Raw genomic sequence first — 23,302 nt, forward strand, 5'->3', positions numbered from 1 at the left:
CACTGGGGCCCAGAAATTCAAAGGAACGTGGAACTCCCATCTGCCACTGCTGCTACTTTGGCAGTGGCAGAGACTGGAGCCCCAGGCTCCTTTAAATAGCTGTTGGAATCCCGCTTCATGCAGCTCTGAGAGCTGGGAGAGATGGGAGGGGCACACTGCAGTCTTGGCGGCACTAAGGGCTCACTGCCAAAGCCTCTGCCCCTCTTCCACTCAAGGCCCTGCCCCTTTTGGAGCATGAACCTGCCCTCCCAACCTTGCCCCAGGGCCCATGGTTGTTCTCAGCCCCTGATGCACCAATTACCCTTATTGTCAAATATGTGCAGTGTATTTTTAGTCATAATGCCTTTAGCTTCTGCTTCCAAACTCTGAGACTCGTGATGCTTTTCTGTGCTAAATGAAAGAGCTCTCTATGAAATATCCCTCCTCCATGTAGGTAGGAAAGAGACATGATCAAGTCACATTTTAACTGTATCTTGAATAAACTAAATAGATCGATGCTCTTTAGGCTTCCCTAATAAGGTGTCTTTTCCAGACCTCGCATTGCTCTTGGAGTCCTTTAAGGATCTTGATTTTAGGCACTCTTTTTTAATGAAAATCTTGGCCTTCATGACATGAAGTAAGATCGCAAAACATGTCAGGATCTTCTCAAAGGAATAGTCCAGAGCGCCTCAGATACCACAGAGCGACTTAATGTCTTCTTGCTAATGTCTAATTTTTTTTTTTGCATCTATTACCAGAAAAAATAACCTCGGCAAATTGGTTCACGGGGTCTTTCAAAATATAACTTCCTGATGTGAGTGCAAAGTACACACATTTAAATAGAAGCTTCTGATTGCCAACATTTCATTTCTCTTTAAACTCTTTTACAAGGTTATGCCTTGGTCATGTTATTTTTTTTTTCTGAGTGAGGATTTATTCGAGACCTTTTATGGCTAGGGACTGGAAGGAGCTTTTTCCACTTTCCTCCTCTGGCTGTCATTGTCACTCGTGTTGAGAAAACTTGAGACCCCTTTTCCTAATTGCCAACAGTCCTGCTGGCATTTTATGAACTAACCGGGGCGGGGTGGATAAGTCACCTCACAAGACTGTGGATTTGCCCTGCAGTTTATGGAAAGAGGAAAGTGGGGCACTTGTATTTTATAATCCCAGTGACCTGGCTGAAAACTTGTAGCCACAGTGACCAGGAGCACTTAAGACAAGTGTGTCAGGAGCTGAAAGATTGAACTCAAGGGCTATATGAGGATTGCCAGATTAGAACAAATCATTGGCCCCTTCTCTCAGTATCCTGTATTCAACAATGGTCAGTATCATCTTCTTCAGACGAAGGTGTAGAAGACAGCTCAGGAGGCAGCTATGGAATATTCTGCCCTCCGATAAAGATTTTTCTTCATCCTCAATAGTTAAAAATTGAATTTTGTCCAGAAGGGGGCTCTAAAGAGGACAAGGAGAGGCTGTTCTCAGGGGTGACAGGCGGCAGAACAAGAAGCAATGGTCTCAAGTTACAGTGGAGAGGGTCAAGACTGGACATTAGGAAAAACTATTTCACCGGGAGAGTGGTGAAGCACTGGAATGCGTTGCCTAGAGAGGTGGTAGAATCTCCATTCCTAGAGGTTTTTAAGTCCCAGCTTGACAGAGTCCTGGCTGGAAAGATTTAGTGGGGTTGATCCTGCTTTGGGCAGAGGGCTGGACTAGATGACCTCCTGAGGTCCCTTCCAGCCCTAGGATTCCATGATTCTATGATTTATAACCCTTCCAAAATTACTAGATGCTTAAATGCTTTAAAAAAACCAACTCTGGATCTTCTATTTATCCTTACAAATCTCCAGCCCTCACCTGGATCCTGCAAAGCTTGTGCTCCCAAAGATCTCCTGTGGCATTGAGTTTTTCAACGTGCTTTGTGCGAGGAATATTTTTCATCTCTTTTACATCTGCTGTGTTTGAGTTTCATTCAAATGTATTTGCCTTCCCTCAGTAAACTCAGAATCCTACAATCTTGTTTGAACAGATTATGCTTTATTTTTCCCTTGCATGGATAGAAGTTGCTTGCCAATTTTTGTCCAGCCATGATGTGGGTGAATAACATGCTCCAGCAAACATATGGGCATGACAACTATTAGATAGATAGGTATTAAAATCAAGTAATGCAAAGATAACGTTGAAAAATTAAGCAAGTAAAAGTAATGTGATTGAAAAATTGTGCTCCCAGCAATCATATTACAAATGTATAGATACTACAAAATGTTTAGTAACAGAGAGGAAGCCGTGCTAGTCTATACACTATCAAAACAAAAAGCAGTCAAGTAGCACTTTAAAGACTAGCAAAATGGTTTATTAGGTGAGTAGTGGGTCTGTCCCACGAAAGCTCACCTAATAAACCATTTTGCTAGACTTTAAAGTGCTACTTGAGTGCTTTTTGTTTTGATACAAAACGTTTACTGGAGTGTTCCTGAGAAGGTAAGTGAATGGCAAAGGGATACAATGCCCCAGAAATGATCTCTCTAGCATCTTAGTCCAATAAGGCCCTGATCTCAATTGGTGTCCCAATAAACTAAAATAATGCATAATATTCATAATATTCCACCCCACTATCATAACATGTGGCATCAGCTGCCTGAGCTATGCCCAGTCTGTGGGTGAAAACAGAAACTTACTACACACGCAAATGAACTCGCAGGAGAAATAAAAGATAAAAGACAAAATCATGTCACCTGTAAGTGAACACTTTTCTATAACTCCACAGCTGTGCTCTCAGTCCTGGTGCTCACAAGAAACTCATGACCCCCATGAGCTGATGGGAATAAGGGGACTTTGAAGTAGGCGGGGTCCTTTTGAAAAGGAGCCCCGTTGGGACGAGCCGCGCTGCGGCGAGGTGCGTCAATTTCGAAGTGCCGCGGCCGCCCGCCTGCTAATGAAGTGCTGAATATGCACTTCAGCGCTTCATTAGTAAACTTCGTAATGGCCATTTGTGTGTCCATTTTGAAGTTTGGGGCTAGTGTAGACGTAGCCCTGATCTTCAGTGCTCTCTCTTCTCCTGAACCAACTTCAGTGTCTCCTGGGTAATCCACTTCTTATTGATCTTTTCTTTTTCTGGAACAGTCTGCTCAACTGCCTCTTCTATAGCGATGGCTATCCCTGTGACTCTGTTACGTAGGTCTTCCTCTGTGTCGATATTCTTAATCTTCCCTTCAAGTGCTACTCTGTATGCATTCCCTGTTTCTTCCTCACATGGCCTTGCCATGTCTCTTAAACTGTGTCTTAAATTTTCTTTTGAGTTTTATCTTGATGTTTGCAATCACTAGACTGTGGTATGAGTCTATATCCACTCCTTGGAAAGTTTGGCACTGCTGTAATCCACTGTCTCCTTATCAAAATCACCTCTATCATGTTTTTGGACTTGCTGTCATTCAACTGCCACATTCACTGTCCTTTTATTGGAATCTCAAGTTGTAGATCACCATCTCATGCTCTGTAAGCAAACTCTAGGAGTTTCTCACCTCCTTCATTTCTTTCTACATACCCAAAGCCTTCTTCTGACTCTCTTACAACTTTCTAGGCCAGTCCCCTGCAGAGGGCCAAGCATATCCATTTGTCCCAATCCCTAAGTAGCCCCCTCAAGGGGGCTAAATTCACAACCCTGGATTTAGCAGGCCACTGTTCAAACCACCAAGCTAGCCTTCCCCCATGGAAAAGCACTGAATACTTCAACTTTTCCTCACATCATCCATCACCAGCTTACTGCTCTCTTCCCACAGCAAGCCCAGCATATCACCCTCCTATTGTCAATATGCCTTCACATTCTTTAGGCCCTGCAGTTTCCTGATTAGCCTCCTTGCATATGCAACTGGTACATTTATACCCCACTTTACTCACCTGCTCAACAAATAGAACACAACCAACCCAGATGGGACTTGAACCCACAATCCCCAGCTCCGGAGGCTGGTGCCTTATCCATTAGGCCACTGGGTTTCTGTGTGAAGAAAGAAGGCCTGCTTCATGGCAGAGAGGCAGAAGGCTGTCGACAAAACTGCCAAGTTCGCCCAACAGTTTGTTGACAGAACACGCTAAACTCTGTAGTGTAGGCGTAGCCTAAGGGTATGTCTGCACAGCAAAGTTATTTTGAAATAACAGCCATTATTTTAAATTATCCTCGTGTCTACACAATGCAACTGCTATTTCAAAATAATTTCGAAATAGGGTTGGCTTATTTTGAAATAGATTTACCTCATTGAATGAAGAAAAGCACCTATTTAAAAATATCTATTTCAAAATAGGTGCTGCTAAAACAGGAAATAGAGCCTATTTTAAAGTAAGCCACAGTGTGTCCAATAGCTCTATTTTGAAATAGGCTGTATTGTGTATATACGCACTGTTTTGAATTAGCTGAGTGCTATTTTGAAATGCATTTTTGTGTGTAGCTGTCCTATTTCAAAATAAGCTATTCTGGAACAGCTCTTCCAGAAGAGCTTATTGTGAAGTAAGGCTGATGTGTAGGCATAGCTAAGATGGAGAAAAAATCAAAAGAAGAGGTACCATCTCAAAATGGCCTCAGTCAAGATACAGATACTTTTATATAGTGCTTTTTTGGTGCTGGTACTTGACAGTACTGAGTACTGGCACCTCAGCAGCCCCAGAACAGGGATGGGGTGGGGAGCCGGCTAAGAACTACTTCCTCTTTTTTTTTTCTTTACAATAAAGCACTGCTTATATCTATATCTATATCTATATCTATATCTATATCATAAAAATAAATCACATTTTTCCATTAAAAGTTTTGACAGATTTGACCAGAGCTCATTAGAGTTGCTAAAGTAAAGGGGACAGAACATCTGGATTGGGAATAAGGCCTATCAACTGTGAAGGGATCAGAAACGTAGTGAGCATTTGGCAAGGAAGGAAGGAGAAAGGAAAGGAAGAAAGAGCAACAAACAGGAGAGAGAAGAAGAAAAGATGCTTTAAACATTATTAAAAAAAAAAAACACACACACACACGGTGAGAGAGGCTGAGGGTGGGACAGAGCCAGGGATGGAAAAGGTCTCTGAAGCAGTAAAGAAATTGCAAGAATGGAAAAAAAAATTGTTAAGAAGAGAATCCAAGGGATAGCGATTCACCAACGTAAAAGGAAAAATTAATGCCAGGTAACAGAGGAGAGAGAAAAAACAGAAGAAGAAAACCACGTGAAATGAGAAAGACAAAAAGCCAAATAAATGTTAGAAAAGAAACCAGAGCTCATGCCACTGAGTTAAGATCCTCCCCCCTCTGCTTGAGCATGATTTCCCTCCTGGACTGCTGCTCCAGAATTCAATTTATTTTCTTTCCTAGTAATTTGTGGCTGCGAAGCTGAAAGCAGGGAGGGGACACCTTAACCATCTGAGTCATACCCAAACGTGAGAACAGAGACAGAAAGGAATTTCGTCTCTCATCCTTTGGGGTGTGGGGGAAGTCTCCCCATTGTCTCGTTTAAATAACATTTGCTAAAGAAAAATAGAAGCCATCAGATCCTGTTTGCTGAATGTTCTAATAAGGGCCCCTCCTTGAGCAATTAGCTGCCTGCATAATGTTCTTCAAACAGACATCTGCTGCCACGTCCCAACCTCTTATGTGGCTCCGCTAACTCCTATTTTGGGTTCAGTGAAGGGAAAGAACTTGAGGTAGGTCCATAAATTAAATGGCTAATATAAATCTCCATGGCCTGTTTTTAGAATGGTTGGAACAGGGAACGTTTAACAGCATAGTCCAGTCCTGGCCTGCAAGAGCTGACAGAGTATTTCCATTGTCTGGTAGCGGTTGGATTTTGGTGGACTAGTTGAGGTCATAACACATACCTTGAACTTGTGCTTAGATGACTCTCGACTAAAAAGAATAACGTGTGGCACCAAGCCCCAGAGCCCAGGTCAACTGACTTGGATTCATGGGGCATGGGCTGTAGGCAGTGTGGCCTAGGCTCTATGACCTTCCCCTTTTGTCAGGTTTTTGAACCCAAGCTCCAGCTCAGTTGAAAACATCAACACTAATGTTCCCTGTAAGCTGAGTGCTTGGGTAGCTGCCCTGCTTCCATGGGTTCTAATCCAAAACACTATGTCTACACAGCAATGTTATTTTGGAATAGCCCATACTCCCTGTTTATACAGCCCCTATTCCAAAATATTTATTTGGAATTGGAGCTATTCCTTGTAGAATGGGGTTCACCGAACTCAAAAGAAGCCTCCTGCTATTTTGGAATTATTTCAAAATAGCAGTTTTGCTGCACAGACGCTCACAAAGAGATTTCCGAATAGTGGCCGTTATTCCAAAACAACTTTGCTACGTAGGCACACCCTGAATGCTCCCTGCTTCCAAGCTGAATGTGCTGAAATGTGCTGAATGTGATCTCAAGAAGCGTAAGGGGCTCAGCGACCCATGCCACTGTCAGCAACGTAGATAGCCTAAAAGTAGAGGGAACTGATAAACACCCGGGGGATTGGACTGCCTTACTGCTGCCCTCTCTGCTGCTAGATCCCACTATTCCACTGATATCTGACTGAATGGGGACGCATGGCACCAGCACAACAGGTGCAGGAGCAAACCTGGAGTGAAGGAATTAGCTGTGGCCTTTGGGATCCTTATTGTGCTAATCCGCCTGCTTGGGCCATTCTGTGCATTGTTGGCTTGATGTGTGGCCTGAAACGCAGCCAAGCAAACTGCTTTATTAATAGTGTGATTAGTTCACTTAGCTTCCTCTCTCTCCCTTTCTGTTCCCCGAGGACAGGAAGGTGAATATGCCGCTACCCTGTATGAACTCAGATATCGTTTCTTTTCATGTGCCACAGAAACCTGTGTATTAAAGGCTAGCACAAGGGAAACTGAATAATGAGAGAGACACGAGAGTGATCTATGTATTTCTGGCTCTATCATTGCCGTAGCATTCACCCAGGATCGTTTTATAGCACCCTTTCCCATGGTAGTAGCTCATACATTTCTGTTAGTCTATAAGGTGCCCAGGGCCCCTCGTTGCTTCCTAGGTAAGTGAGATCTGCATGGCAAAGTCAACAGTGAACTTCCAGGAATTGTCTTGTCTTCTTCTTTCCTTGGTTATAGGAAGTCCTGACTGGCATATACCTCCACACGAGTGGCAGATGGAAGAATGCCTATATAGTACAGGTGGTGTGTGGAAACACCCACATTTAAGCTGCCCAACCCCTTCCATTGTATATTTTTCCAACTATAACACCTGAGGCACTGAGACCACTGACAAGGAAGAGGGAAGTCTCTGCTCTACAGACTTGCCTAAGAGCCTTTTGGCTCCTGTGGTAGATAGAGCATGTGGCTTTAGCCTCTAACATCACAGATTCTTTCCCTCCTCCAGACAACCTGGGTCCATCAGCCTGAGACAGCCATTTTTGAAGAGCTGTAGAACCTCTATGTTTTCTAGTAGAAGCTTGAAATTCAGCAGGGAAGTCTGGGGAACGAGGGGTTCAATTTTGTTGCCCCCTTGAAATCTGTTTACACTAGGCCTAGTTATAAACTTCTGGACATCACCATGTGTCATCTTTGTGTTCCTGAGTAAAGCTAACAACTGGCTTATGCTAAGCTCTCTGCCCCCAGCACCATCTTGTTTAGTAAGTCAAGCTATGTCTACATGACAGAGTTTTGTTGACAAAACTGGCATTTTGTCACCAAAACCCGGGGAACGTCCAGATTCCCAAGGTGTTCTGTCAACAGTAAATTGAGAGAATGCAGCACTTTTGTTAACAGCTTTATCCCACTCCCCATGAGGAATAACACCTCTGCTGATAGAGATCTGTCAACAGAAAGAAGTTCTGGACATTCCGGGGGAGGGGGGGGTCCTCAGTCTACAAAGAGGACACCGGGCAGCCCTGTCTGCTGTGCTTCCAGCTGGTTATTTTGTTGAGACAGCAGCTAGACAGTCTGGCTACTCTGTCGACAGAGCAGATTGCTCTTGTGATCCACTTGGAAGTTTGGCCATGATCTGTCGACAGAAAAACCTTCTGTCAACAGGTTCCTGGAATCTAGACATAACCTCAGATGTACTGACCATCCAGGTGGAAGACAGGCAACAATCAGTCCTCTGGCTCCATGAAAATACCCTTTGGTCAGCTGGAAGATGCAATGGGCTGGGAGCCAGGAGGCCATAAATCCAAGTATCACTATTGCTAAGTGGTGTGAATAAGTCTATGGCTTTGAGCAAGTTCCCCAGCCCATTGAGAGGTTATATGAGTTATGAATAGAACTCAGACCCCTAACAAGGCAGTGTTGTGGGGCAGATAACCCCATCCAGTTAAGAAGGGGTTGAAGATTTCCCGTGGTCACAATCAGTGGCAACTCAGTGCATTTGTGATTCTTCAGAGTCCCTGTTAGTCTAAACCCTCTGAGGAAAGGAAATGGGCTGGTGTGTTCTTATAATTAAAACCTCCAGAGCTAACTATTGGCCTGTAGCCATGATGGACTGTGGGAGCACAGACTTCTTGTGGGATTTGAAAGTCAGGTTCCCCTCCTTGGTATAAGCAAGGGGCCCAGCCTCCTATGGAAAATGGAAAGGGTTTCTTTGTGTTTTTTGTGGGTTTTTTTTGTGATTTTGTTTGTTTGTTTGTCTGGAGTCTTTGATATCCCTTATTGGCTGGCTAAGAAGTATTGCTAGAGGGCCATACCCCAGGACTGAGCTACAGGACAGCTGTCACCTGGGGAGCAATGGAAGAGGTAAACGGCCTTTGACAGGAAAACTCAAATCTTAGCCATTGAATAATTCTGATTGGAAAGGATCGGCCTAACCTAATCTTTCAGCTATGCTGTCTACAAAATGAAGCTTCTGCTGTATGCATATCAGGAGGTTATTCATCCTTCCCTAGTGCCTAGTGTACACAGGGGAACAGTCTACTCCTGCTACCATGCAGTGTAGTTAACCTTTGATCTTAAGTGACGGAGGTGTGTGATTGGATGTGAAATTTCCTTTAGAAAAAGAGACTCCAGGAAATGGCCTACACAAAGTATTTTAGAAGCATATTAATTTAGTCTGCAAAAAATGTCGATTACTCCAAAGTTAGGAGATGTTAGCTGAAAGTTACCTTGCATAACTTTATTTCTGTCCCCTGATATGTGAGCATGTTTTTGTTTCCAGGATCTAACAGAGTGAGACTGAGAAGGGTGGGAAAGTGGAAGTGAGGGGAGGAATTCAAGAAATGGGATGGAGCTGAAGATAATTTCAAGAACTGTATTTTATATATGTAGCTAACCACAGGTGGACTCAAACCAGGACCTCTGAAGCTTAGTGCAGGAGCCAGAGGAGACTTATTCTTGCTCTGCTTATATCTACGCTACAGTGATACATCAACATAACTTAGTGTCAGAAGATATCTTCTGACAAAAATTCTGTTGCCAGCTCATGGCCACACATGAAAGTGGATCACTCTGTCAACAGAAAGCAGCCAGACTGCCTAGATGTTCTCTTAACAGAATGGCCAACTGGAAGGACAGCAAACAGGGCTGTTTGGTGACTCGGAAGCTCTGTCTGTCAACAAGGGCCCACCAGAGCATCAACACAACTTTTGTCTGAAAAATTCTGTCTAGAAAGGCACTCTGTTTCATGGTGGAGGGGCAGAAGGCTTTCAACAAAGGTGTGGATGTGCCACAAAACCAGGGTTTTCTTGCCAAAGCTCTCCAGTGTAGACATAGCTTCTATGTAAGTGGTCTAGGTGACGCTACACAAGATAGTGAATCACACCTAGGTGTGTGGGTTAAATACTTCCCCTAGCTGAGAAGACACATTTGAAATCCTGGCCTTCAGAGACACAGATGAAATCCTGGACAGGCCCCAAATTGCATTTGCCCACCAGCAAACTGGAACCTGGGGCCTCTGGAGCTTCATGCAGGAACCTCTCCAGTCTGACCTAAAAACCAGCTGCTGTTGAACTAAGGGTGTAAAAGAGGTTCAGTCTTTCATGCAGTAAGTGGTCTAGATGCTGCTAGTGACACACACCTAGGACTTCTGGGGGATAAAGCACATATTATAGAAGCTGATCAGGAGCAGGTTTCAATTGTGAAGAGAAGTGATGGGAGGTCGAATTAAAGCCTCTGTAACGTCAACAGAAAGCCAAGCCTGGAGCTTGTAAAGGGCTATGGAGAAAGAAGCAGCAGGTCTGAGGCAAGAGGGAACAAGGAGATAAAGAGAAATTACTAAGTCACAGTTCCATGGGACATGGAGGATGAAGGTGGTGCTGATAGGGAAAGGACCAGGTTAGGGGAGAAGGTAGGATATCCAGTTACTCCATCTTAAGGTTATGTTGCCAGGGAGAAGATCTCAGATGTGGCATTGCCTGGCTGGTGCCAAGTGAGGAGTGGAAGGGGCATGGCCATCGTAAAGTTGTCAGAGGAAGCCATGAGCGTCACCCTCCAAGAAAGTGGAGAGTGAGGAAAGAAGGGGATAGAGTCAGCTTTCAACATCCCAGATTGAACTGCAGTGACGAGGGACAGCAGAAGACAAATGATTCCAAGAGAAATTTGTGGCGTCGGCCGCTGTGCCTGTGAACTCTGCTAAGCACCACGGCCCCTGCCTGTGTGTATTTACACTCCCTCTTTGCAAGGCGTTCCTCAGGCCGGTGTGAGGGCAGCGAGGCTCCTGGCTGAGTGATTCACAGGCAGCGCGCACGAGGGCCTAGATGGAGAACTCGCTCACTGGCCTTTTCAGAGCCGAGAGGAAAAGTAAACAAAAACAAGGCCCACATGGTTTGGAGCTGAGCTGGAAAAAATTACCACCTGCTGGACTGACATCACCCTGATATCACAGGCTCTCAGTGCCAATTAACACAAGCCTTCTTTTTCCCTTTTCCATACTACTCCCCACTCGTCATGAGCCCCAACCACCCTGCCTCTGTCTGCCATCCGTCCTTGTATTGGCGCGGCGGTGCCACTGTATCTTCAACCTTCCAGGTACTGATCAGGTGCAAGCACATCTTGCCCAGGAGCTGGGAGCATAAATAAAGGGCCTGATCTTGCAAAGTGCTGAGCACCACTAAGGTTTTTTTCTGCTCCATGAGTGATGCGTTTCAGACCATCTAAACTCCATGAGGTTTGATGGCAGAGTCATGGGCCTCTTGTCGCTCATCCTAGGAGAACCACAATGCACCAAAAGGATGCCCAGCATTCCTGGAGGGGTCTTCCAGGATTATAAAGGAAAGATCCGGGATTCTTTCAGTAGATGCTGTGGTAGCTGAAATGTGGTTGTTGTCAGACAAGTGACTGCCAATCACTCCTCCCCATGCATCTCAAATATTTAAGAAGAAGAAGAACTCAATGGGAAGCATGAAGGTGGAACTCTTAGCCCTGTTAAGCAGCATCCAGCTGTCCCTAGACAAGTGTGGCACTAACTCAGAGAAGTTTTATGGGCTGTGTTACATGGGAGGTCAAACTCTACTGATCACAATCATTCCTTCTGGCCTTGGAATCTGAATCTCTTCGGGGTGGCTGATTCCAGTTCCAATGGGGGCCTGGCATCTTTTAACACACATGGAGCTAGAGTCCAATCGTTGTTCTCATAAGCAGCGCTACCTCAACCCTCATGTATCTCCGTAGATATCAATGGGACCACAAGTGGGAAAAAGTATAACTGAGAGTGAGTTAACGACATTGGACCCTGGCCTAGATTAAGTAAAATTTTTAGGGAAATCTTACTATGTGTATGTGCAGCACCAAGCATAATGTGACCAGATCTCAGCTACCACTCTTCTACTCTGATCTCACTACTATAGGTTGAATCTCTCTCATCCAGTAACCTCAGGACCTGACTGGGCCTGAATGAGAGAATTTCATGGATCACTGGAGGTCAATATTGTCTAGTACATTGCCAGCACTTCCACTGTCTACTGGGCTCTTAAAAGACATGTAGGGGTAAATTACAGCTAAATAACAACACAGAACACTGACAGCCAGGAGTGGTGGCTAGAAACAAACTTCATGAGACTAGTTGTCTGGCAAACTAGAATCATGCCAGATTATGGATATTGCTGGATGAGAGAGTTACAGATTATAGAGGTTCAACCTGTAGTCCCTTTTAGGCCAACTTTTCTGTTGTAGGAACAGAATCTACAGAGACACAGCCTATGTGAAGCTTGTTACTGACTGAAATACAGTAGCAGTGGATGTCTTGATGAGTTACTTATATTTTTCCACAGCCATTGCATGATGGAGTATGATTTGGACTCAAATCAATATGACAGCTTTCTTGCTTTAGTTCCCTGTCCTTTTATTAACTATATTACAGGCTGCAGAAAAGAAAATAAGCACCGTGGCTAAAAATAAGGTATGGGATAACAGGATAAAATTGCTTTCCTAGCTGCCTGTGACTTAAATCCTTGGAGAAGGTGAGTAAACACGGGTGTTGATAATTAGGAAAAAGCCACCCAGTGGATCTATTTTTTGGTCATGTTTCTATGCAAACAATCTCAGAAGAAGGAGAACACATCGTTCCTTCAGTAAAGTGGTCTACAGGCCAACAGAGACCAGTGAAGGGACTAAACACCCAAGCCATCAAATTTCCCCAGCTAATGCTTCATGACTTAAAGGTCAGGGATTCCTCTATCAAGCTGATCCAGCAAAAACTCGTGTAAGAGCAATATCGTGCATTTATGCTCCACTTTCCGTCTCAATGATTCCCAGAGCAGCTTGCAGACTATCTAGTGCTGAAATGTAGCCACCTGTGGGGTGGTCCATAGCAGCTGTTGAACAACCTGTAGCAGTGTTACATAGCAGTTCAGGACAAAAAGTGAATTGACCCCTGAAGTCCCGATGCAGACAAAACTTTCCTTGATGCTAAGGGTGAAGCATGCTCTACAAACAGTTTGCAAGATTTAGAATTGCAATGGTAAGAACATATTCTGATACTGCAGTGACCGACATTGAAATGTCCTGGACAAATAGATTTAATCCTTCTACTTTTAGAGAGAAGACCCTGGGTCAGGAATTTGATTCGGTTTCTTGTCTAAAGTATGTTACCTTCAGAAGCAGAGTTTCCCACTAGCCTCTCTTACAATGGTGGGGCATAGGGAAGACCCATAGGTAAGATTAGTGTTAACTGAAACTGCAATGATGCTTTCAGCAGACTCTACGTTGTCATTGGAAGTCTGCTGCCCAATTCCTGGCCAGCTGCAGCCCAGGCTTGGGTTGGAGGGACTAGCAGAACCCCATCATGCAGCAACATAGCTGCATACTGTACAAACCAATTTGCTCCTAGTCCCCTGCCTTGACACAAGGCCTTTGCAGGCTGAGCTACTATCCTACCAATGATCTTGATGCTCTCATGGAAGATGTGATCTAGTGTCTCGTTCAAGAAGGCCCCAAGATGCTGTTTGGGGCAGCCCTGGATATTTCTGAGGAGAACCTTCTAAAAGCGTGTGATTGGATAATGTAAAAGTATTTCCACTTTGCCAAGTGAAGTCAATCAAGTGGGGTTTCCTGGAGCGCCATAAGTGTGTGCTGAATTCAGTCAGAGAGGTACGAACTCCTTGTGAAAGATGACCCAAGAGAATGGTTTCAAACATCAAAACCAAACCAAAGCTGTGTGTTTTGTAAGTCAAAAGTAGCTTTTGGACATCACTCCCCTGTTTTGTTTTTATGGGGTGAGGAGCAAATTTATGGGATAGGGCTCAGAGCAGGACTCTGCAACCTGCGGCTCCGGAGCCGCATGTAGCTCTTTAAGGATTTCTTTATGGCTCCCAGTGCTTTGCAGTAGACCCCTGAGTTACGCGAGGGTTGCACTCCTGCACTTTCTCACCTAACTCAAATTTTGCAGAAGCCGTGCAGAGGGCGGGGAGGGAGTGCCAGGACCAAGGCTCTCACCTGGTTCCCAGGTCCCCTGGCTTGCAGGAGCTGGGAAATTCACGAGCGCACCAGTGTGGGTCAGTTTCCTGGCTCTCAGAGTGGTGGGCAGCCAGGAAACAAGCTGCTGCCTGCTACTCTGACAGCTAGGCGCAGCTTCTCCCCAGCTTCCCCCAGCCAGGGGAGCTGGATGGGCAGACAGCTGTGGTAGTGCGGCTTCTCCCAGCTGGGGGAAGCCGAGGAGAAGCCACGGCAGTATGACTGTCTGTCCACCAAGCTTTCCCTAGCTAGGGAAGCTGGGGACTGGAGCAGGGAGCTGGGGAGGGGATTGTGACTTGCTGGGGAGGGGATTTCGACTTGCACTTAACTCACGTTAAAACAAGTAAAGCACAAGTCAAAATCCCGCATATGGGGGTTTTACTATCATTGCAAATTTAAAAAAAAACAAAACACTCCTGATTATTTTCAATAAATGGAGAAGGTCTAAAAGCCCAACAATTAACAACTTATATCTAAATAGCAAATGACATGTGATCTCGAAACATTGAATAATGCCCCCTTTAATATGTGCAGTGCATTGGGGGTGTGAAACTGGATCTGTGTTTTGATTCTGTTGCACATAGAGTCTAGATTTTGAAAAGGAAAAGGGAGCTTGCGGCATTCTTACTATGAAGGGCAACACACGTTTTAAGAAAGAAAACAAATTAAACATGAAGTAAAGTGGCACAATTAAAGTGGGTTCGGGAGTGGCAGTCAGGAAGAGAGTGGTACAAACACACGCATGTAAAGTGTGAGGAAACAGAATATATCAAAAGTTTGTGAACATCCTGTAGTGAACACGCATCACATTATGAATCATTGTGTGTGCGCTGCTCTTCAACCAGGGGCTACAAACAGTCTAGTTTGACATTATTTATAAAAGATCATCACGTATTCACATGTATTGAGGCTCTTGAATTATTGAGTTTATTACCGAATTTGAAAAAAAAATGGCTCTTCTTGCTATTTTGGTTGCCAGCCCCTGGCCCAGAAGATCTGCAAGAAACGTTATTGTTTCAACTGTAACGTCTATTGTTTCCACCACTTTGACTGACCTCTTCCATCCAAAACAAGTTTTCCACAGGAAGACCACTTCACTTGGCCCGCATAGCTGTTCTTTCTACTGGGAGCCCTAAACTTTCACCATTAGTTCAGTTTTCAGTTGCCAGAAAAAGAAAAGGGACGTGTCTCTGCCAGACAGGAAAGAATAAAAGCCAGTATTTCCATGAAGACTAAACAGGTGGGGACGAACCAAATGAGTGAGAGAGAGAGACAGAGAGAGAGAGAGTGCTAAAGCTTCATAATTTATTTTGCTCTGTTTCTGCTAACCCACAGCCGTCTCGGCAGAGGGGTTTATGACTGAGGTCAAGTTTGAATGAGCTTGTTCATTCCCTGTCTGGCTCATAAAGTAACGAAGGTTTGTGTGCATGATGAATATAGAATCATAAAATAAAATTTGAAACCTGACAGCAGTGAAGATTAATTCTGTTAATCTGCTGGGGATTAGAGAAACAAGGTGGTTGAGGTAATATCTCTTATTGGACCAACTTCTGTTGGGGAAAGAGACAAGGTTTCGAGCTACACAGGGACCTTCTTCAAGTCTGCTACTGGGCAGTCAGCTGTCTTCCTGTTTGTCTTCAAGTCCACTCAGAATCTCTCCCTGGCTGTGTCTGTTCTTTCTGCCCATGTCTTCCCTCTTGCCTTATAATTAGAAAAGCAGGAATGCATGACTGTTGAAATCAGAGGGACAAGAAGTTTGGTGTCCAAAGCATCCACTTTCGTAACTTTTCCTTAACCTCTGAGAGTGAGGGCCATCTTGTTTATCCAGGTTACTAACCAAAGTGGGGTGTAACACACAGCACCATTTGTCTAGCATGGGTCTCGAAAAAAAATCTACCACCATACTTGTCAGGGGAATCCCAAGTGATGGTGCCACCTGTCAGTTTGCAGCTGAACACCTGATCCAAAAGGGACCCTCTTCAGCTGGGTGAAAATGAGCGAGTGAGCAAGGGTGGGGAAGAGTGAGCGACCGGGGGATGGTGTACATGGGCGGGGCCTCGGAGAAGGGGCGGCGCAAGCAGGTTTGGCCTTGTTCAGTGAGAAAGTTGGCAATCTGAAACGACTATGTTCTCTCGTAGTGAGCACAGCCTGTGACTATGAACTAGACATGGGAATGGGAAGTGCAAAGCATGGTGCAAAAGCAGGAAAGGAATGAATGCTCAGTCCAGGGAACAAGGGGGGAACTAAAGCAGAGACACATAGCCCCTTTGCTGGAGGTTTTCAAAAGGAGGCTGGATAGCTCCCTGTCTTGGTTGGTACAGACACAACAAATCCTTCCTCTGGGGTTAGGTTAGATGATTTTTCTCACCCAATGATAGATTATGACGGAGTGGAAGAAAAAGTTCTTCCCTAAACCATCTGAAAGGATAAAAGACTTTAAACTCAAAAATAAGCATGGTGGTGATAGGGAACAGTGAATAAGCCTGGCAGATAGGTCTGTCAATGGCTGTTACTCAGGCTGGGCAGGGATGGTGTCCCTAGCTTCTGTTTGCCAGAAGCTGGGAATCAGCAACAGAGGATGGATCACCTGATGGTGACCTGTTCTGTTCATTCCCTCTTGGGCACCTGGCATTGGCCACTGTCAGAAGACACGATACGGGGCTAGATGGACCATCTCACCCAGTGCTGCAATTCTTATGTTCTTATTCTCTCATCTTGTGTTGGCTTTAAACGTTTGTCAGTTGTTGGGCTTGGTGTGTGGCTTCTGGGTGGAGGTGTTGGGATATGAGATACACGACATCAGACTAGTATGTCTATTGGCCCTTTCTGGCCTGAAACTCCTATGACTTCAACTACCTTTGGGGTTGGCTAGACATCCCTCCCCTCACCAGCAGGAATCTTGAGCTTTGCTATTTCCAAACCTTCCTCCACCAGCAGAAATCTTTGAAGACAGGCTCTGGACACTCCTAGTTAGTTCCACCACCCAATCTGTAGCATCTGCTTGGGTTCTGGGGAGAAAGTCAGAGATCTTTGGCTCTACCCCTTGTTCCTAAGCTATCTTCCTACCCAGCCTGGCCTGCATTCCCACAGCTCCTCTGTTTAAAGACTTATGGCTGGGCTGAACCTCTGTACTCCGAATTTCTGTGTGTTCTGACATCCAGAAGAGTCTGGGGCATATCAAATCCTGGAACAGGTCCAGGGGACACAAGAATGCAAAGTCTGCCACGTGCACAGATAGGCTTCAGAACCCTTTCCCGAAAGGCCAGGAGAGGTGGAGTTGCAGTGGGTGAAGTGGCACGGGAAGGAGGGTATGCAGAAGCCTAGAAGCAGGGCAGTCAGTAGATGGCATGGGAGGATGGGGCAAAGGAGGGGCTCCTGAATCAAGCAGCTCCAAAGCTCAGAGATTCTGATTTCAGGAAACGGGCAAAGGTTATGGTAATTGAGCTGCAGCCATGTAAAGAACAATCTTTCTGGTGGATAGCACATTGCATTGGCACTAAGCAGTCTTTGTTCTTTCTCATCTCTGTCATGGATCTTCTGAGTAACTCTGGACCCTCTCCCTGAGTTCTCCTTGCTGTCTCTTTGGGTCATGTGCTATGCGCATGTGCAGCAGCTGACTCTTGGTTGAGCCTCTAGTTAGTACTGTAAGGCAAATAATAACAAGCTCCTCAGAATCATTCAAAGCTTTCTTTCCCCCTGCATGAATCCTTCCTCCTAGGCTACATCTACATGAGAAGCCTCTGTCAACAGAAGTAACTGCCGGAAGGGATTTCCCAGAATAACTTCTTTCGACAAATTGCATCTACACCTAAAAGCAGATCAAAAGAGCGACCTGCTCTGTCTACAGAGAGCAGTCAAACTGCCCGGCCATCTCTCAACAGAACAGTTGCCCGGAAGCTCTGCAAACAGGGTTGCCCAGTGAACTGTGAGTCCTTTCTGTCGACTGAAGGGCCCCGGGACATCTACATGGCTGTTTTGTTGACAGAACACTCCTGAGACAGGCGTTATGCCTGAACGGGGAGTGGTATAATGCTGTCGGCGGATGTGCTGGGTTTTGTGTACAAATTGTCAACAAAGCACATTTTGTGTGTAGATGTGCCATGGTTTTTCTTGACAAAAGCCCAGTTTTGCTGAGAAAAGCCTCTTGTGTAGCAACAGCTGTCATGATCAAGGCTCTCCCGCTCTTGCAGGCAAAATGGGCAGCACAGCCATCTCTGCCAATAAAGATCATCCAGCATGGGAAACCGGCATCCTTCAGCTTGCCAGTCCAGCACAAGTCCAAGATTCCCAAGACTGGTCCCAACCCCAAGTTTCCTAACACACACTTCCTCATTAAGTTGACCTTGCACAAACATTTGAATGGAAAGCTTTTCGTAGAGAACACGAGACAATCAGTCAAAGTTTGCTAAGTGCTTCTCTTGTAACCCCCTCCCACTGCCTTCTCCCAGCACAATAATTTCAGGTTATTTATTGCTTCAGTGGCTTTCAGGGAATCCCCATCTGAACTCCCACTGATTCACCAGGTCAATATGCACGGAACGACCCCTGTCAATCCCTCCTGAACGTTGCTCCCAGCTTCAGCTGTCGGCATATCTGCCACATGATACAGTGTAATGGAATGACCGTCATGCACAGAACTTCCTGTCAGGGCATGTGAAACACCTAATACGATATGAAATTAAGATTAATGGATGTGCGGGAGGGCTAAAGAGGTGAGACCAGCAAGGCATTTGCAAGAGGTGATAAAAATGTGTCGTGCAAATGGAAGAAAAAAAATCTTTGGACAGAAGCTAAAAGAACCCCCATGTGAAGACAAATCACTTGATCATTGTCTTTGGTTCACCTCCTCTGGGACACCTGGCATTGGCTACTGTTGGCAGACAGGATACTGGGCTAGATGGACCTTTGGTCTTACCCAGTATGGCCGTTCTTATGTTCTTATGAGGTTCTGAGAGCACAAATTATGATTGTTTTGAACATCTGGTGCCCTGTAGCCCAAATCACAAAATCAACACAGTATTACTGCAGGCATCATATATTCAAAATTATCATAATTTGTGCTTCTCAGAACCTCCTATTCACATGGGGTTCTTTTAGCTCCTGTTCAAAGATTTTTTTTGCCTCTATTTGCATGACAAATTTTTATCTCCTCTTGCAACCGCCTTGCTGGTCTTACCCTCTTTTCCATCCTGGACCTTGGGTCAGAATACAATCGGGAATGTGGGTTTTGCAGATTTCTTCCTTTCTCAGTGAGTAGGAGTTGGACAGGGAGGGGCAAGGAATTGACACGATCTTGGCTTTGCCTCTTCCGATGTACTACTGTGCTCAGTTAAATCAGCGCAGACCCATAAATTGCTGCTGGAATAGACCTTCTGCAAATTATTACCAACATCCAGTCCTAGACCCTATCGTCACCACTTGTCCTTCAAGAACTCTTCCAGTTGATTAAGCTAACACCTTATTATTCGTTTGTATTACTTGTATGAGTGTGGTTAGGGTAGTTAATTACAGGCAAAAATTACCTAGGGAGGCTGTAGAAACTCCATCATTGGAGCTATTTAAGAACAGGTTAGATAAATGTTTCTCAGGGATGATATAGATGGTGCTTAGTTCTGCCATGAGGACAAGGGGCTGGACTCAATGACCTCCTGAGGTCCCTTTCAGTTCTAGTGCTCCATGAGTTTCTGACTGCAGCACCTATGCTCCAGGCAGTGCTTAATTCACAGGTGGGCAACCTATGACCCATGGACTGCATGAGGCCAGTCAGGGTTCTGTGTGTAGCCTACTAAAGTGACGTGCTCGTACCGAAAAGGCATGTGAAGTGAGGTGCGTCCTGATTTGACACAATATCAGCTGTGAGAGCCGTGTGCTCCCTATGCAGCCAATCAAATGGCTGCTACGATTCAATCAGCACATCTGCAAATTCTAGGCATGCAAGCCCAGTTAGCAAAACTACCCTATGCCGGGAGACCGTCTTGGTTACCACAATCTTGTGGCCCACTGAGATGATGGAAGGCCGCTCCTACAGGCCACTCACTAGCCCAGGTTGCCCGTTGCTGGCTTAATTTGTAATGAAAGAGGTTTGGCAATGTTTTTATTTACCTACCTGGGGTGGCAAGTCCAGAGATGCTGGGGCTATGAACTGCTGAGCCCTGGCAAGTCCTGGTAAGTCCCGGCACAAATTTAGCTCTGGTTCAAGGGCCTCATTGTGGTTAGTACTGTACAAACACAAAAGATTAACTGAAAACACAACGGAATGGAATAGAAATTATATGAGCTTTTATCCCCAGTAGTTGAGTTACTGTCTTTGAACATAGCCAGAGATTTGTGGTAGGAAAATCTATTTACTTCAGTGAATTTGTGTTTACTTGGCCAGGGGAAATACCCAGCTATTATTCTGTTTTTTCTGTCTCTCACAAACTCACTGGCTGTGTCTACAAATGCCACTTCTTCCGAAAGCGGCATGATAATGAGCCATCTGGAAGATGCTAATGAGGCGCAGATGTAAATTTCCCACACCTCATTAGTTTATGAGCACGTGATTCAGAGTCCAGAAGAAGCTCTTCCAGACTCCAAAATGCATGCGCAGATGCACAGCCCATGGGGATCTTCCAGAAGGAAACCCTCCTTCCGGAAGCCGCTTCTTCCTCAAAATTTTGGGGAAGAAGGGGCTTCCGGGAGGAGGGTTTCCTTCCGGAAGAGCCCCGTGGGCCTCATGTCTTCATGTTTATTTTGGAGTCTGGAAGAGCTTCTTCTGTACTCTGAATCACATGCCCATATGCTAAAGAGGCACAGGAAATTTACATCCATGCCTCATTATCATCTTCTGGATGGCTCATAACCATGTGTAGAGACAGCCATTGGCTCTCAATATATGAATACAACACATGGGCCCCCTGTGTTCCAAGACTCAGCTTCATGGTCAGTTTTCGTTAGCAAGAGAATGCGTATAATATAGTTGGTCTTTCAAGAATGAAAAAAGAAGAATCCATCAAAATGAAGTTATGCAATATGCAAAATGGTCCTGAGATAAACTGAATCACACCCAAATGAAACTAAGCTTAATGGTGGCAAAGAAATGGAGGGAGCACAGTACCAAAAGCATGGATTTCATCATCCGTGCAGGCATTTGTGTTTTTCTGCTATAAAGCACCTGCTGGGGAATTTCAAGTTATTCATTGCTACATAGGAAGTCAGACAAGATAATTACAGTGGTTCTTTCTGGGCTTAAATTTTGTGATAGGAGCACATTACCTCAGTACTTTTATTCTGCTGTGGACAAGTTCTCAGGGAGCAGAACACGGGGTGTTTTCACCATATGTGGTTGATTGTTTAGAAATGTTTTCAGTGACTTGCTTTTAGTAGCATGTTTAATCCTGTGGATTGCCTGCAAATCTTCAGTTAACTCAGGCTGACCTAAGTCTTGAGGTAAGCGGTGAAGTGGGATACCCGGAAGAAACACAAGGGCTGTGTCTACACTTGCATTCCTCTTTGGAAAGAGCTGTGCAAATGACGCAAATCAAAAATGCAAATGAGGTACAAATTTGCATATCTGACACCTGATTTGCATATTCTTATTTCGAGAGCGCTTCTTTCAAAAGAAGAATACCAGTGTAGACACTGCTCTTTCGAAAGTAAACCCCATCTTTGAAAGAATCCTTCGTCCTACAAAAAAAGGGAAGAAAGATTCTTTTGGAGATGGGGTTTACTTTTGAAAGAGCAGTGTTTACGCTGGTCTTCTTCTTTTGGAAGAAGCTATTTCGAAACAAGAATATGCAAATGAGACATTGGATATGCAAATTTATACCTCATTTGCATATCTCTTTTGAAAGAGGGATGCAAGTGTAGACCCAGCCAAGGAGGAAGGTGCAACGGGGGAGGACTCCTGACTAGCACTGAGAAAGCAAGGCAATTGGGTAGTTATCTTAGGCATCTGTACATGAATGCAAGAAGCCAAGGAAACAAGCTTATACAATGAACCACAGAATCATAGGGTTGGAAGACACCTCAGGAGGTCAAGTCCACCCCTGCTCAAAGCAGAACCAGTCCCAACTAAGTTAAGTTCTCTAGATGGGCTGGCAATGCTCCTAATAATGCAGCCCTATATGCCATTAACCTTCTTGGTTACAAGGACACACTGTTGACGCATATCCAGCTTCTCATCCATTTTTATTGCCCAGGTCCTTTTCTGCAGAATGGAATGATGGAATCAGGTGACAGCCTTATGAACACCTGGGCTTCATGAAAATTGCTGAGAGTGTTCTAGCTATGGACAGACCTACAGGATGAAAGTAAGTTCTTTTAAGAGGCCATAAGATAGAAGCTGTAAGAACCAGGATGGATTCTGGGAGAACCTACCATGGCCCCAGATAGGGGAGTCAGTGAGAACCTGCATGGACAACAGGCCTCTAGGGAAAAAGTTTGGGGTGACAGTGCTCTCCTACAATGGAAGAGCTCTGCAAGGCCTCGGAGCAAGGATGAAGGGAAAGCAGTCTGGGTGTCTGCACTCTCTGGCAGAATAGGATAGGGCTCAAAAGTAGCTAAGAGGCTAGAAACTGCCTGGAAGTTGAGCAGAAGAGGAGCCCAATGGGGCAGGGGAATGGCTTATTTGAAGTCCAGCTGGGCATTTGCTGCCCCACAATGAAACCTAACCAGAGGGCTGGGTCATGGAAGCTGCAAGCACTGGACTATATGGACCACTGGAGTAGAAAAACCACAGCCTGGCTAGAGGGACACTCGGGGGGCGATTTTCCTCCTGGTTGAAAATTTTCCATCAAGCATTATTTTGGGGTGGAAAATTGAGGGTTAAAGGATTCACAGAAAAGCAGAAAAGTGTCCTTCTTTCTTTTTTTTTTCCTTTTTGGCAAAAAGTTGACATTCCCTGCAGCAAAACACTTCACCGTCTTACCACTTCTAATCAGTAGCAATAGTTCCCTCACACAATTAATAGACAGATTTTTGTCAGACGCCCCTTTCAAACGACCATCTGATACGCCAGACAAGCTTTTTATCTTTCGTTTTTTGAGGGGAGAAAGGGAGGCTTTTATCTGCTTGGTCGTCCAGGGCCTCCCATCAGGTTTGGACTGCCTGGTTTGTAGGTGTGACCCTGTTCTGTGATTCCAGATAACTGCTTTGTGCTGCTAGCTCTGAGGATGGCATATCAGCAGAAATAAAGAGTGGCCTGTTTTATAATACTCTTAGGTGGATTAAAAGGAAAAGCAAGACAAAAAAAAAAAAAAAAAGAACAGCCCTCGAGTGGAAAAAGAAGATTTCCTCAGGCAAAATCTGTCAGTTCTGCCTGGTGTGAGACGCATTTGATGTGCAATCAGTCAATGTGGGGAAAAAAATTCTCAGTGTGATAATAAGCAGTGTTCTGAGATAATGGGAACCATATTTCATAGTATGGTTGGAGTTTACACTGTGGTTTCTGCCAAGGCAGGGAAAGGAGACAGGGTTTCT

At 44.9% G+C, this 23,302-nt stretch overlaps 1 non-coding gene across 1 annotated transcript; it reads right to left on the reverse strand.

Annotated features, from left to right (window-relative positions):
- Positions 1 to 3,893: 3,893 nt before the first annotated feature.
- TRNAR-CCG (transfer RNA arginine (anticodon CCG)) lies at positions 3,894 to 3,966 on the reverse strand. Its single transcript has one exon. It is a non-coding gene; the product is annotated as a tRNA-Arg (tRNA).
- Positions 3,967 to 23,302: the final 19,336 nt, after the last annotated feature.

The sequence above is a fragment of the Carettochelys insculpta genome, chromosome 2 (genome assembly GCF_033958435.1).
Source record: "Carettochelys insculpta isolate YL-2023 chromosome 2, ASM3395843v1, whole genome shotgun sequence".
NCBI classification, from domain to species: domain Eukaryota; kingdom Metazoa; phylum Chordata; order Testudines; family Carettochelyidae; genus Carettochelys; species Carettochelys insculpta.